We start from the raw sequence: 16,885 nt of genomic DNA, 5'->3' as shown, positions 1-16,885 counted from the left end.
CATATTTCACAAGAATGGATATTTGGCGAGCTGTACAGAAAGTCCTGAGTCATAAGATGATCGTTGTGGATAAAGGGAAGACTTTGAAGGTATGTAGGCATTATAGCTTTTCTTACTTAGCTCAGGGGCTAGCCGAGCTAATCGCTAATACTATTACGGCTGTGAGCAACCATATAAGTCGTGAGTGGTCTTGAATGAATCAGGACAATCTCAGCTTTCCAACGATGTACGGCATGAATATATATGTTTAAGGGTTGGTGTTTAAAACATCCAGAAGAACTTGTGGCTACCTCCTAACATCCGTCCTGTCCCGTAGAAGGAACAGCGTGCTTTAAGTGGTTAATAGTGAAATGATAAAAGCTGAAATTTGCCTGCGAGGTGAAGCTGCAGCATTATGCAAATAATTATATTTTTACAACTTAGAGTGGTGCATAACCTGCAGTCTGTTAAGTCAGTTTTGTGATACAGTTCAAAATCTCACATTTGCCACAACTATGTTCTCAATCTGTGCAGCATATGACATCGTCTATCCTTGTAAACTACTTTAATGGGGAAAAAACCTCAGGAAGTTCAGTTCTATCATCAGTTAATCATTAAGTTTATATCTAAAGACGTTCATCTTGAATCACTGGGTCACTTCCTGCTGCTGTTTTTATCTCTCCTGCATAAATGATATTCCCCCTCTCTCTTATTGTTAAAGGACAGGTTCACATTTTTTAAAGTCTGTCTTAAAACAACAGACAGACACCTACATGAACAATGATATTGAAGTTTGAAATAAGTTCTTGCCATAATTATTCCTTGTTTCCATACTAAGCATTAGAAGATCACTTCATAATGCACTTACAATGTAAGTGATGGGGGCTAAAGTCCACAAAATGTAGATAACAGTTGTTTCTATTGATAATATACTTCCACTGCAGCTCAAAAGGGAAACACAAATAGGGAATTTGGTGCTAAAAAGACTGTAAATATGGCAGATATCCACTTTATGTGACTAACTCAGACTGCTGAAGCCTCATATAAGCTTCAGATCAACTATTAAAAATATTTTTGCACAAAATGACTGTGTGGACACACTGTGGATTTTGGCCCCTATCACTTACACTGAAAGCACATTTTGAAGGTGATGTTTTTATAGCCAGTAAAAACAGGAAGAATGATTACAGCGAGGAAACCCTCTTTCATTGCATTAGAAATATTGTGAACCAATCCTTTAACTATATTGTCAATCAACCCATGCTATTAAAAATGGTACAAATAAACTAAAGTAAGCTGAAGTAAATGACACCACATAAAAGCACATGGGGAGTGGCATCTGATGTTGACTGCAGAACTTTTTTAATGGAAGATATTTTGAATAATCTAAAAAAAAAAACAGATTAATTAGTAATCACATCAATGACGGCTCTCTTTATTAGAGTGTGACACTGTCTCAGCCAGCACAATAGCAAGACTGACACTGAAGCAGATAATTGAACTTGGCCATCATTCATTTTATTATTTACGCCGGTGCTTTTGTGCTATATGTGACGTGTCAAAAAAGGTTTATTAAGAACTTTAGTTCTTTAATCCTCCTTAACAAGACTGATCTTCCTTACAAGATATTTAAATCAGAAAGGCGGAAAGATAAGGATGACATCTATAGTGCAATTAACAGAATAGAAATTGATGTGAACTCCACAGTTTTAATGCATTTACCCACATAAGGATTAAATAAAATTTCCACAGTGCATTTTGGGCTTTCTCAACATGTATTTCGTTAGACACCACAGATAACTACTAAAGTATGCGCTTACATAGGTGGCTTGCACATGTGCAGATTTTCTAATACATGAGTCCACAGGAAGAAGGCCCAAGGTGAAAACCTAATGGCACCTGATAACTGCGGACATCCAAAATCAATAACATATCTTATGATGATCATTTTTTCTTATGCTAGTGCACTGCCTTTCCATTCAGGTACGTAATGACTGCAGAGGTGTTGAGCTGGTGTATCCCAATTTGGCGGAGAAGCTTGCAGACACACTGACAGCTTATTATGAAGTGAGGAATGAAGTGAAGCAACGTAAAGTGTTACTCAGCACAAATCAGTTGCTGTTGATAATGACTACCTGCAGAGGAAGCCAGATTCAGGCACACAGGGAGACAAATTAGGACGCGCGCGCACACATACACACACACACACACACACACACACAAACACAGATACAGAAGAAAGAAGCACACACACATCATTTCTTTGTGTCCAAATCGCAAATTCATCATTCCTGACAAAATCCTTGCTGCTGAGTGCTATAAACATGTCTGTGGTCATGTCTGGTGTGTTAATTCTGATCATTTTAATGGGGACAGTGGTGACAGTCTTGTTTAATGTTGATGGTGTCACATCGGGTGTCACTCTTGTTCCTGCTGGACTGAGCCAGTTCTGCAAAGACACACTGAATCCAGTTCAGTAGGCACAGGAGTACACAACCTGACAAATGCCATGTTACGACAATCCTGAAATGATTGAAAGCAGAAAATGTAACAGCTTGTGGTTCTATATTAAACTCTGCAAGGCACAGTGATCCCATTGTTAATACACTGCTAATGCTTTTGTACAGTGAGATAATCTTCATTTTAGAAATGATGCAGCTACAGGAGATAATCTTTTCCAAAACAGACATATATATATTGTGGGAAATGAACTCATATCAAAGAGGAATATTAGTGCTGTGGTTCACAAATCACACTGACTAGCCCATCTGCCATCCATTGTTGCCCTTTCTTCTTCTTCACAACCCCCCCATAAATCAAGATAAGCTGAATACTGTGTCTGGACATGCTAAGACATTTACAGCATTCCTCTTCGCTTTACAGTACAGGTGTCCTGGTTTTTTTCATCCTGTGCATCTTCTCCTCACGCCTCTCTGTTCGGGTACGTCGGGGCTCACAGGTATGCAGGAGCTAGCTTCTTTCATGTCAGATGCTGAACTTAGCCACTGTGAACAATTCCTGTTTGGCTCAATGCTCACTAATGAGCTAAGTTCTGCATCTTCAGAAAAGTCACATGGAGAGTGACGCTTGCATGATGGACATCTTGGTGAAATCTGAACTTTGCATCTATTTCTGAATGAGAGAAAAAAATCTACAATTCATAAAATCATAAATTTTTCTTAATGGAGATCACAGATTGAAACGATGCTACAATTATGCTCATTCCTGTCATGCAAAATTATAATTTCTACTGCTACTTAAATCGCTGCCTCATGCTGCCATGTATCCAAAAATGAGAAATCCAGGTCAACTGCCGTGATTTGATATAAAGGATTCAGATAATAGGGGTGATTTGCTTATAAAAATACACTGAACTAGTTTAATATGATATACTGACCACCTAAATGAATGAAGAATGTGCGGCGGGTGGTGAGGGCAGGCAACATATTAGACCACAATTCATTACTTTCAAATGCAATAACTGCATTGCTCTTTTCATGACCTGCCAGTTAGAAAGCCTTGAAAAACAGGATAAAAAAGACTAAATTGCCTCACATCAACCCTCAAATATAATTACTAAAGATGCAGGCCCAGATTTGAGCAGCTCAGCGTTGAAAGGTTTAGTGAACTGCATTTAAATTTCATAACGACACAGTGTTTTATAAACCTTAAATGCAGATATCAGCTTTCAGTCAGGGAGTGTTTTTTTCCCACCACAGCTGTGGAGAAGTTTCTACCATCGACGTTTGTACTCAGATAGTTTGTCTGAGCCTCAGGACAAAGGCTCAGTTTTCAGATTAAACTGTTAGTCCGCCCAAACAGTGGTGTCATGACATCACCGTTCAGTGGAAAACAACTTACTCTCACGTTCATGCTGCCTCCATCTGGAGCTTCATATAAAATCGTTACACGCATACAGGCACAAATTCTGTCTCGATGCAGTTCACTTATCACTGTGACTATTTTTGCTAATTGAAATGACAGATTTTGAGTGCAGTGATTGTTTATTCCCTCCTCTAACTTGCTCTGGTTAATTAACAGTACATTAACGAGAATATGACAAGGTGGTAACAGTATTTATGAGAGCACTCTGTAATTTACTTGTCACCCAAATAAGTCACCGTCACAGACTGTTTATTCAGAACGACTTGGATTTCACACTCTCTCAGCGGCACAAATCTTGTAAACACAACCCAAGAGTTGGATAAGTTTCAAGGGTATCGGTGTCCAAATGAAGTTACCTGAGCTCGACAGCCATTATGTCATTTTTCACCCTGCTTCAGGAGAAGAAAAGGCAGCTGCAGCCTTTGTCATCCCGCCACCTCCTCTCCTGTGGAGAAGATGTGAGATGATCCTCTTGGGAGTAAATAACAACAACAACAACATAACAAAAGAAGTCTGTGCTCATTGTCTTACATGACTTTATTCAACTTCTTCAGCCTTGTTGTTGTCTTGCTTAGGTGAATGGACCCCCTGTAGAAAAGGTGAACCAAGAAAAACACTTCAGAGATGACGCTGTTATGAGAAAAAGTGGGTGGAAGAGGGGGATAGAGGAAGACATGAAAATAGGAGAACCGGAGGTAAGGGCGGCACAGTCTAAAAACAGTCTACACAAGCATTTCGGCAGCGCCATATTCAGCTAAATTGGCTTAATAAGAAAGATGCTTTAATTAATGGATTAGTGAATAATTTCAACACATTCTATGGATTACATGTTTGATGCATCCCATTCCTCCTCTGTTGACCAAAGAGCTAATAAACAAATCTTCACGCATCTAGTCACAAAATTGCCTGTAGAGAAATGTGAATCTCAACTTACCTTAAAGAGGATGAGATGAGAGAGAGGCCTTCAGAGCCGTTAAACCCGATTTCTCTGTTTTCTATTGCATGTTCTTAACAAGACAGCGCTGCTTTCCGCTCCTCAAGCTGTTCAGTATGAGGTGTGGGTGAACAAGGGGGGGAGCATGTGTGAAAAGAGAGAAGGCACAAAAGGGGGAGGAGGGGTGAGAGAGGAGGGGAGGGAGATAGGATGATGGGACAGGTGTGGAATTTACACACCCTGCTGGTAGTGTGCACTATTGGCATATCTGCTTCAGTGTGATGAGTCACCCTTCCTATAGTGGAAGTGAGAGAAAATTTTAGTACCCGAATGAGAGGGAGACACAAGCTGAAATTTAGGATTCAAGGATTCAACAATCATTTATTTGCCAAGTATAAAAAATTCAACGAGTTTGCCTTGGCACAGCTTTCAAAACATGCAAAGACATTTATATTCTGTAAAGAAATCTAACAAAAAACATAGGCACTGTTATGATGATGGGGGAGTTTGGCTCAGGAGTTCATGAGTTTTATGACGCAGGTGAAAAAGTATTCTCGTGTCTGATGGTTTTATTTGTCAGGTATCTCCTTCCAGAGGGGAGGGACTGGAATATGTGGTAGAATGGGGTGCAAGGGGTCGGCCAGGATGCCCCTGGCCCATTTCCTAGCCTTGGAGGTGTGGACGTCATGGAGGGAGGACAGGCTGCAGCCAAAGATTTTCTCTACTGAGCAGCCTCTCTCTACTCTCTGGGTGGCTATGAAGTTATTAAATGTCAGCAGGTGTTGTTCTTTGGTTTTGAGTTGGGTTTTTTTCTTACTAAAATGCTAAAGATTCAACTCTTGATACTATTGATAAAATTAGTTTAACAGAACATTACCACATTTTTCACATATAGCCAATATTAAAAATTTAAAAGGGCATTCCAGCAATTTTGTATGGCACTTCCATTTAGTTGAGCAACTCACATGAGATGGATTAAAACAAAAACTGAAGCATCACAGCATGAAATATCCTGACTTTAGTCTCCAGTACAAGCCCAGTGCCTCTTAAAATGAGTCAGTCTTCTTGAAAACAATATACATATATCCTTGACCTATTTTTAAAGATTTACACATTTACACGTCAGTAGGAGCTAATGGACTTAGAGTACCTGAGCTGAAAAGTGCTGAAAAAACACATTGTTGATTTTGGTCTTTTCATCAAGGGATGTATTGACTATAAAAAAACACTGAATAACACCACCTTTAACTTGTAAGGAAGATGCTTTTTTAACCAAATGAGAAGAAACGTTGCCTAAGTTAGGATCCCAGCCAGTAAGAAAAATGCCAAAAGAATATTATCCCTTATTTCCAGTTTTTTGTTTTGTCTCCCTTGGATACCTGAAAAAGATGGTTACTAAATTACAAACCACTGCACTCACTTTTTGTTTCCTACTGTATGTGGCACTTGTCCGATAGCCCATTAAAACAAAAACTAAAAATTATATTCAGCTGTAACAAAGCCGAGGAAATGGAAAACTTTCACCCTCCATCACATGAGGTGCCTTCATGTCACTCACCATACCCTCCATATACATTCTGCCCTGTCTCCATCAGGACTATTGTTTTGATTTGACGGCTGTAACCTGATACGCAGCGCTTCCATACATGGTTGGTATGTGTCACTGTCCTTCTTCAGCAGGGCAGCGGGCTGAAAAAAAAAAAACAGGGAGGCTATCTTGAGTTGTTTTTCTCCTCTCGCCTTTTAAGAGCACTCTACAGCACGCTCCTCTCTGGCCCCTAATGCACCCGGTCCATTTAGCAAGGCAGAGCTGTGAAACCCAAGATCACAGGCATGGTCAAAAACAATTTCACCCTCTGATTGAGCCAATATCCACTTTACATTTTGAGGAGACACCAGAATCTGATATGTGTTATTGTACATGTACAATATTCTCTACACTTGTAACTGTGTCTCTTTAACAATTTGTCTTTTAACCCAGAAATATGTATTATTTTGCCAGTTACCTAACATCCTCTGCTAGACTTTAATTTCATGGCAACCTCAACCACAAACCGATTAGTATGCAGGACAAAAACCATATTCCCTATCCAGCATCAACTGCTTCATGATCAATCTGATCTGTCCGGTTTCTCAGAGGTAATTTTTTTGGAGTTGCCCCGAGCACCAAAAGATGTGGCGGCTTCTGTGTGAAACCAGATCCAGTCTGGAGTGATACGGGCAGCGCATGGCGGGGAGTCCTGGATGCATTAGCCCAGGCTAATGGGCTAGCTGGCTCCAAGAGGCCTGACTGTCCATTATGTGTGGCTACGGCTGGAAGAGTTTGAAAACAGTAAACTGCTTTTGACTCCTGTGATGTCAAACAAGCACCTAAAGTCACATATCATTATGTGATGTTGATGCCTGTGCTGTTTAAATGTATGAATTTCATATAATTTCCTCTGGACATGTAGATTGTTTATTAACCTAATCATGTAACCTTTCACCCAACTTAATTTGTCCACTATTTGATGTAGCAATGTTAGATTAACATACTAAACAAATAGGGTGATTGAGCACATTAGCATTGTCTATCTAAATAATTCAATGAGTTTTTATTTTGCTTCCTGGAGGATCACAAACAAATAGGAGTGGAGCCCCAGTGGAAAAATATGTACAGGAATATAATCAAGGAATACAAAGAACTGGAAAATGACTGTGAATCAACTCCATTCAATTTGTCATGCTTATGTAATCTGACATTCACATAAAATGGCAATACAAATCAGATATGGCCTTGTGGGAGAGAAACGACCCCTTGCTTCACTGAAAAGGTGACTTAATAGTCTGATTGAAGGCGGATAACGAGGCACTTGTAGTTTTTCTGTACTTGCAGTGGAGGAGTCCAGGATTTTGGCAGCAGCTCTGGAGGAAGGTGTGTGTATAAGTTAAAAAGTCCACCTAGATGGGAAGAAGCCATGTGATAAACAGCTCTTTATGTAGAGAAAAGTGGATTGCTCTGCGTCCTTTACTGCACACAAAGCCAATAGGCGTTTTGGAGTCAGTGAGTAATGTAATGTAGGGAGAGAGCACTCAGGCGGCAGGTTTTTGGATGTACTGCAGGACTTTGGAGGATGTGCCATAGAGGGTGCTATTGCATTAATCAAATCTGGAGGTGATAAATGCCTGAATAAGAGTTTCAGCAGCCAAGAATGAGAATGAAGGACAGAGATGGGCAGTGGTTTTGTGTCAAAATAGGTTGCTTCTGTCAGCAGGGTTACTCAGCATAACATCCATGAAAAGGCTGCGCAACCTCATTTCTATTTTTTTATTCAAAGTTATATTTTATGCCACATTTTAAAAACATATTTATAGATGAAACAAGGCCAAAAATATATAAACTAGTGAAAAACCCTTACACTTGTAACCTGCTCACTGTTTCAAACCATAATTTATGCCTACAAAAAGATGACCTTGCAAAACTGTCAAGGATCATGACTGCCACCTATTGATCAAGATGGGAATTTTAATATACTTCAGAGGAGAAAGAGGAAATGGTTAAAACTGGAGGAGACAATCTAACAGTATAATACATCCAGGATCATTTACATTGTGAAAGCACAAAGCATCGTGCATTTAACACCAACACATTATGGACTCTCAGCAGGATCAGTGGATATCCAGTTGCACGCAGAACAGGAAAACAACATCTGTGAAAATGACTGGCTGACCTTTGACCCTCCCAGTGGTTAGTGGGAGTCAGTGACACTTGTGCATTCCTAGCTGTCAGGTCGGCTGCACCGCTCCTCCCCGCATCCCTGTGGTGTCACACAGGAAATGCAGCTCAGCTAATTATAATGAGAAAGTTTATAGCGTCTCCAAAATAAGCATTTCAGTTTGAAAGTTGATAAATCATCCAGAAATCATCTGTTTAGAGGAGTTGGCACTATGTTATTTTATTTTAAGTGGTAGATCTGTCACTCTTAAAGCCTAAACTGAGTCTGTTAAACTAACTGGATTGGGTTTCCTGTGAGTTTTACCAAAACCAATAAAAAAACTGAAATATCACATACTGCACTTTGTGTCAAAACTGTGTCTGAATCCAGACTGAAAACAAAGTGTATAAATACTGTTATTCAATGTTTTTAGCCACACTAGCAGCATGGCTCTACACTTTTCAGATAAAACAAGTATTGGATGGACTGCCATGAAATTCTGTACATGCGTTCATGGTTCCCATAGATGTTTCTTAATAACATTGGTGATCCCCTAATTTCTTCCAGTGTTGTTATCTGTTCAAAATTTGAACTTGTCAAATCAATGCAAATACAAATAAAACTACTGACATCTCTATCAGCCTCAGCTTTGTCTTTCTAATAAGCACATGTTAGTCTGTTAACACACTAAAGTCATATAAAAGCAAGGAAAAAGGAAATGGCAAATTTGTATGAACAGGTGAGGTTCAAACACTAATCTTCAAAGGAAATACATAATTATATAACAGGATACATCTGTGAATGAACCAACCTATTCTTCCCTTTTCTAATGAAGGAGGTGAACTTTTTTTTTTTTTTACCAGTATGTGGGTGTAAAAGACATGTCCTCTAATCATAGTACCACACTGGGAACAGTTCAAACATGTCAAATTACAACCTAGTAGGTTAGACAGACAATGCTGAGGTGGTAATCAGCAATCAGCTCTGACCAAGGTGTCCCTGTGGTTCCTGGCACGCTTATTGGCAAATCTTTAAAAGAATGACCTACTAGAGGGTCACTGCACACATCTTAATCTCTTTGGATAATGGAGAAAACTTTGTAGCCAACAATTTTAGAGTCCCTCTAGAGGGAGGTCTAGGGGCTAATAAACCGTTTCTGTCAACATCTTTCACTTCATCAAAACGGTTCCTTATCACATGACCATTAAAGCCTCTATCTATGAAATGATTACACATATCTATACCTTGTTCTCCAAATACGCTGGCATTGCTGCGGATTCCTTGACCATATGGAAGACTCTTAAAACCTGGAGGATGATAGCTACTATAAGTGTAAAACTGTATTTCTATCAGTCTGTTTTCTAGTGCTGAGATGCTTTGTTCACTGTTTCCAAGTTGGCACAAACCTTCAGTTGTATAAGCTTCCTTATTTTGAACCACCACTGCTCCTCCTTTATCGACACTCCTTATAACAACAGAATTATCATTGGACAAACTATTAAGAGCTTGATGCTCTTTTGAGGATAAAAGAGAAGCCTTTATACTTGTCTGTTTTGAACACGAATGAGATCTCCTGGTCTACCACCGGACAGAAAGTGGCTACAGAGGGATTGCATACTGGGAGAATTTAGGTACTTTTACATTTCAAACCAGACAGAAAACATGTGGGTTCAACAGGAGGAGGAAGAGGAGGAGGGGCATGCTGCGTATGAGGAGACGGGGATAGTCTCCTTTCATAAAATGCTTTTAGTTTTACATATCTAAAGGACTTGAATAGTTCTACTCTGGTTTTAAAGAGTCTTAAAAGGAACAAAAGATAAACCCTTTGACAATAGCGACAGTTCATCAGGAGTCAGGAGCCTGTTGGAGAGGTTGAAGAGTCCTCCCCTGTTCTCGATGCTTTTTGCCACCTCTCTGTGTCAAGTGTCTTTTGTGGTGGCTTTGGTTAAGTGGTGGGGCACAGGTGAAAAAGAGTGTGATCTGAATTTAGCAGATGAGCCCTCGCTTCCCTGAGTCCTCCGTAGACAGATCAAATTATGAAGAACCCTCTCATTTGTATGGATGGCAGTGTGTACTTGACAGCCATGTGTATGATTGAATCAATTTTAATTTATATAGCTCTAAATAATAACTGAAGTCTTCTTAGGGCATTTTATAGTTAGGGCATATTCCATATTCTTTATTTTACAGAGACCCAAAATTCCCCCATGAACAAGCACTTGGCGGCAGCGGCAAGGAAAAACTCCCCTTGTAATGGGATGAAACCTCAAGTAGAACCGGACTCTTGGTGGGCGGCCATCTGCTTTGACCGGTTTGGTTGAGACAGAAAGAAGGAGGGAGTGGAGGAGAGGAGAGGAGACGCAGAGAAGCACAATAACAACAATAACAATAATTATAGCAGGCGTAGGTGTCAAGCAGGACCACGTCAGCACAAGTTCCCCACAGCCCACCAACCATAACTAAGGGGTCCATGACCCTAATCCAAAGGAACCTGTGAGACAAGAAAGCACAAAAACTCTGGGGAAGAAGCCAGGTTATTAGCATGCATTAATGGTACATGAATGCATACAGATAGAGTGAGAGAGGAAGAGAGAGGTTCTGTGCGTCACAGGAAGTCCCCCGGCAGTCTAGGCCTAAAGCAGCATAACTAGGCATAACTGATGCAAGCCTGGGCTGGCCCTAACTAAGCTTTATCAAAAAGGAAAAGTTTTAAAGGTTCTCAACATTTCTTTCTTTAGATCCATGTTTTCATATTGCATTTTGGATAGTTCATCTTTGATAAAATTTAATTGGCAGCAACATTAGATCCAAAGAGCAGTTGTTCAAAACCTTGTACCACTTCTTGGGTAGTGTGGGTTCTTTATTGATCCTTTATTGATCCACCCATTTGGTGTTTGTTGCACTAGTACTGAGCCATGGTGATTCATATGTGTCTCTTTTGTCAAAAGGTGCTCAACATGCTTAGATGTAGAGAGTTCAGAGTCCAACATGGGGCAGGAGGCATCTTGCATGCTTTCAGAGTCTGACTCCAGAAAGGCCAGAGTGGAAGCTCTCATCTCGGTTAGTTTGTCAATGTCTTGACCCACAGGAGGTGCATCACTCAGTGGATGAAAACGTAGTGAAAATTAGCTCCAAATCTTAAACAAAGTATCGGGTGTGGCAAGGATCAAAACAAAACACGCTTGACTAGAACATGATTAACATACATAACATGCTAAATTAAAAAACAGAATATTAGCATTGTCATTGCAAGCATGTTAGCATGCTGATGTTAGCTTTTGGTGAAAGCACTGCTGTGCATTAGCACAGTCTTATAGTGGCATTAGTAATAAAAAGAAATCAGCATATTTTCATTAAGAAAATGATTCGATACATGTGCCATTTAAGAATTTTTGTGGTTTTCTCGACCCTGTTTGCAATTTATTTTACCTTTTTTTCAGCTGCAAAAAAGCAAACTCAAAAGTGAATGTTAATCATCAAGTAAAATTATTATTATTGTTATGTTATTTATTATGTATACTAAATTATCATAATATACTAAATCTTCTCTCACTTTTTCCAGTGTGAACACATGTACCCATTATGAGTATGACTTATCATGTCAAGACTTAAAATATCTCTTCCAGTTGATTAATCTATATTCATATTGTACTTGAACTAAATTACAGTCACAAAAGTATAATTATAAGTCAAGTTTAGTAAATAATATGTAGTTTTGATGTTGAGCACAATGTTTTTTCCAACATTACAGCAAATGGCAAATACAGGCTGCTTTTATTCAAAATGGTCTCTTGTTCTGTGAATCTGATGTTCGTCCTCCAAAGGCTCTTTTACATAAAGCATTGTTGATGCCAGCTGGTGGTGGACACAGGCAGATTTTATTTGTTTCTGAGGCAATCTGAGTCTTTCCTGTTGCTGTGGTGAACACGGCAGTGAAATGATACAGCACATAAATATACTTTCGTAATATAAGTATTATACATTTCTTCTTATACTGTATATCACTGTTCTTATAATTTAAGATGTAACAAGACATTTGATTTGTTACAGGAGCTTTGCAGAAAACAGACCATGTCCAACAACCTCTTAGAAAACATTGACTTCTTACTATCAACAAATCCCACAAATGACCCAAACCAACAAAATAATCGAGCTTACCAGTAAGGATTGTCTTCCTAGCCAAAACCCAGTATATATATTCTTCTCTGAGGTGAGGTCTATGACACACATAAACATAAAAACACATGAATGAGCCCTACTGTTACACATTTTAAGTTGGTTTGAGATCAATTCCGAGATATGTGACATAGATATCTTACAGTATAGAAATGATAGAAAATCACAAAAAGCATGGCATGTCCCCTTTAAAGGATCTGTGAGAAAGATTTAGTGGCATCTAATGGTGAGGTTGCAGATTGCAACCAACTAAATACCCCTCCCCTCCAAGTATTAGGGGGAACCTTTGATGGTTGCAAAAGGCTCCCTCAAGAGCCAGTATCTAAAGTTTCTAAAAGTGCTTATTCTAACACAAATATGACCATTCCTTGTTTCAGGTGATTATACACTAATTAAAACATAATTATGACCATTATATTCCATTTCTGCCAACTCTGTTTCGCTGGAAGTCCTTTAACTTCACTGGACCTAAGTTTGGAAGTGACATCAACTCAGGTTGTCTATAATTTAGAGGACAAAAAAGGTTAAACACTCATAGACAATGCCATATAAGAGCTGTAACACTAAATAAGATACTGCCACTTAGGAAAATAAGAGAGGTTGCACCACTGGAGCCAAGATTGAACGTTGTGTTTTAAACCACACTCCCAGGCTTGGCTTATCCTGGAGCTAGTTCAACCAAGGTCTTGCAGAACTGTCCATTTCTCTTTAACGACTGTTTGCAAAGCATAACACCCCTCAAAATCTCCATCAGTAACTCATCTAAAGCTTAGCCTAGATGAGGGCATCTTCGCCAACTTTCTTTAAATAAGGTCAACTGGCCTTTTTAATGCTTGATCTGTGTCGGCATGTTTCTCCTCAGATTAGATGTGAACCAAGTGATGTTCTCACCAGCAAGAAAGCTTCAAGTGTCTCCACAGTGCATTAGAAGTTTTTTTTTTTTTTACCACCTGCTGTAAATTTCTTCAATAATAGACTCTTAAAACATTGGGAGGTACTTGAAACATGCACAAAAGGACTGTACTTATCATTTTCTGGGGGAAACTTTTGTTTGAGGCTGATTTAAAGTCATCGTTTGAAGCAGATGTGAAACAGTGAAATGCAAATTATGTCTTTGACATTAACTGGTTACCTTGGAGGATTTTGTGCAATATCATAACAGATATGAAATTAGAACAATAGGTAGTGAGCGGCTGTCAAGTTGAGCACAGCTTTGCTTTCCCCTTGGTGCGAAGCTTTAAGTGCACTGCTATTCATCTAAGAAAGAAAGAAAGAAAGAAAGCTGGAGGCTTTACTCTGTGTATGTGTTAAAAGGCAGCGCTTTCAACTGTTTCCTGTCTCACCATCAACTATGACTTTGCTGTGTTTCTGGAAAGTTTAGAGATGCAATGCTTTGAATGGCAGTGAAGAAATTATTCAGCTTTTGTTTGTGGGTAAACATGAGAAATTGCTCAGAACAAAGGGTTGTCCATAAATCTGAAGGTCAAGAATAATAAAATTGAGTATTTCAAGGCGTGTTTGTTCTTAAACCAAATGTTAAAACTGCTGCAAACTGAATATTTTCTATTTAATATGTATTACAGCAAAGACATTTGGAGTAATTATATGTCGTCTGCATCAGAGAATTATTTAATCAAGTCTGAATAATGAAGGTCTAATGTGTTTAATGAGGTGAGACTCTAATTCCCCAAATCATACGTGATCAGTTTTAAATATCTGCATACCTTACCCTGTAACTGAAATATGTGGCTACCTTTCACTATTGGTCTTTATATCCCTTTGTCTTGTAACTCCTTAAAATGAAAAAAATGTCCACTTGTGAGATTTTTAGATGCCCAAAGAGATAAAATTACCAAGCAATTCACAAGAAAATGAGCAAAGTTTGCAGCAATGTAATTCATTTTTGTGGCCTAACGTTTTTTTTCCTGTTTTAATTACCTCTCGACACCTCAACTTTATTTTGTGTCCCCGTTGAGGGTCCTCAAGTCGGGAACAAATTGGAAGCACAGCCAACACTAGAGAAGCTGATTGAATTTTTTTATTTTTTATAATATAATATGCCAAGAGTTTCTGTGGTCACTTAGCTGATGAAGATACTTACATTTACCTTCTTTACTGTTCTGCATTAAAAATGAATAATTTATTATCTCTCTCCACTGTTTGCAAGTGGCTTCAGTCGCTCAAGGAGAAGAGCACAAACTACTTGAGCTTACTGTAACATGAACTGTACCATCTTTTCTTCTGTGTAAGATGTTGACCTTCACACTGTTTTCTCAAAGGCAGCCCTTTTCTAAATATGAAAGGAGGTTATGGATCCATTCAGTCAATTGTTCAGGGACGAATAAAAATACAGATGTTACATTTATAATTTTGTTTCTTGATACTATTACCAGAGAATAGTGAAGTTGCAGATAGGAAACAAGGGAGAGAGAGAGATTGTATGAGATGTAACAAACATCCCTGACTCAAGTCAAATTAAGGACGTTGCAGTTTTGTGGTATGCTCAGTTAACCATATGGCTACCAGGATACTCCAGGTGAAATGCTTCATAATTCAATTTAATTCTTCATTTTCAGTTGTCAGGAGATTCAATTCAACTCAGTTCAATTTTATTTATATACCACCAAATCACAACAAAAGTATTAAAGGGTACTTTTCACATACTGTAGAGCAGTCTAGGCCATACGCCAATGTAATTTAAAGAGACCCAATATTCCCCAATGACCAAGCAAGGAGAAACTTTCCTTTAATGGGAAGAAACTTCGAGCAAAAGCAGGTTCTAGGTGGTCCTCGAACACTTAACTCAAGTACAATTTTGAGCTACTTGAACTTTATTTGTGTATTAATAATTTCATGGCTACTTTAAAACTTTATACTTCTACATTTTGGAGACACATTTACTTTTCTTTCATCCAGCCCCTCAGGTCCTCTGGAACTGGGGTGTTGTGTGTCTCAAGGACAAGAACCAAACAAAGTGAAGCAGCATTTAGTTACTATGCTCCTCATCTGTGGAATAAACTTCCTGTAGATCTGAGGTCTGCTCAAACTCTCAGCTCTTTTAAATCAGGGATAAAAACTTTATTGTTTACTGTCGTGTTCTCTTAAATTCAATATCTACTTGCTGGTTTTTATTGGTCCTATTTTGTTTTTTGTTTTTTTTATTTTTACTTTTAAATCGTATCTGTTCCTATCCCAATTTTTATCTATTTATTTACTTGCGTTTTATTTACATTTCTTTTTCTTTTCTTTTTTTCCTAATAAATAATGTTTAAATGTTGTTTTTTTTGTATTATAATGTGTTTCCAGCTTTTGTAAAGCACTTTGAATTACCCAGCGTATGAATTATGCTATACTTGCCTTGCCTTTTCTAAAAAAGTTTTCACATACAAAACATTCAACTTTTAAAATATGAGGCGTTGTCAAAATATCCAACAGCAAGTTCAGTACCTAAAATGAGCTGTACACCAATGCAGCAGACCAACTAATGTTGAACATAATGTATAATAATATGACACTCACAGGGCTTTACACTTTGATACTTTAAGTACACTGATAATACTTACACATTTAAGTAAAAATAAGATTTGAATGCAGGATTTTTTTTTCTTACAAGAAATTAAGTATTTTTTATGTTGCTCTATCGTTACTTTTAGTAAAGTAAAAGATCTCAACACTTCCCCCACCATGGCATAAAGTCAATGAACTTTGGCAGTGGTCACTTCAATTTTTCAGCACTGGATTTATCACCAAAGGGCTTGGCTTTATGCTGTTTAATGAACAATGTGATGTGGGCTTATCTGGGTCAGTGTATGTTACTGCTGCAGGTCACATCCGATTGAAAAGAAGCCTGACTGTCTGTTCCTGTTTTAGACGCAGTGTCTTGCGCTGTGACGCCAAGCCAGGCCAGACTTTCATGTCCCAGACTGTGGTGTGTGTTCATGGTGCCACGCTGCTCAGTTCCCAGATAAAACAAAAGCCATTTAAGAACCATTTCTGTTCATCCTTAAAAAACATATTCTTATTTTTAGCCACACTACCAGAATGGCTTTAGGGAAGGCAATGTTGGTCTGATAGCCTGCCCACCGCTTACGTCCAGAAAAATCTTTATAACTATCTGAAAGCACATTGATTTGCCATTGTGTATGAAATGCGCTATACAAATAAAACTGCCTTGCCTTGCCTTGCCTTGATGTATTGCCACCAAGACTTTCATAGT

The sequence above is a fragment of the Scomber japonicus genome, chromosome 12 (genome assembly GCF_027409825.1).
Source record: "Scomber japonicus isolate fScoJap1 chromosome 12, fScoJap1.pri, whole genome shotgun sequence".
NCBI lineage: Eukaryota > Metazoa > Chordata > Actinopteri > Scombriformes > Scombridae > Scomber > Scomber japonicus.
Note: the sequence above shows the minus strand (reverse complement) of the source record.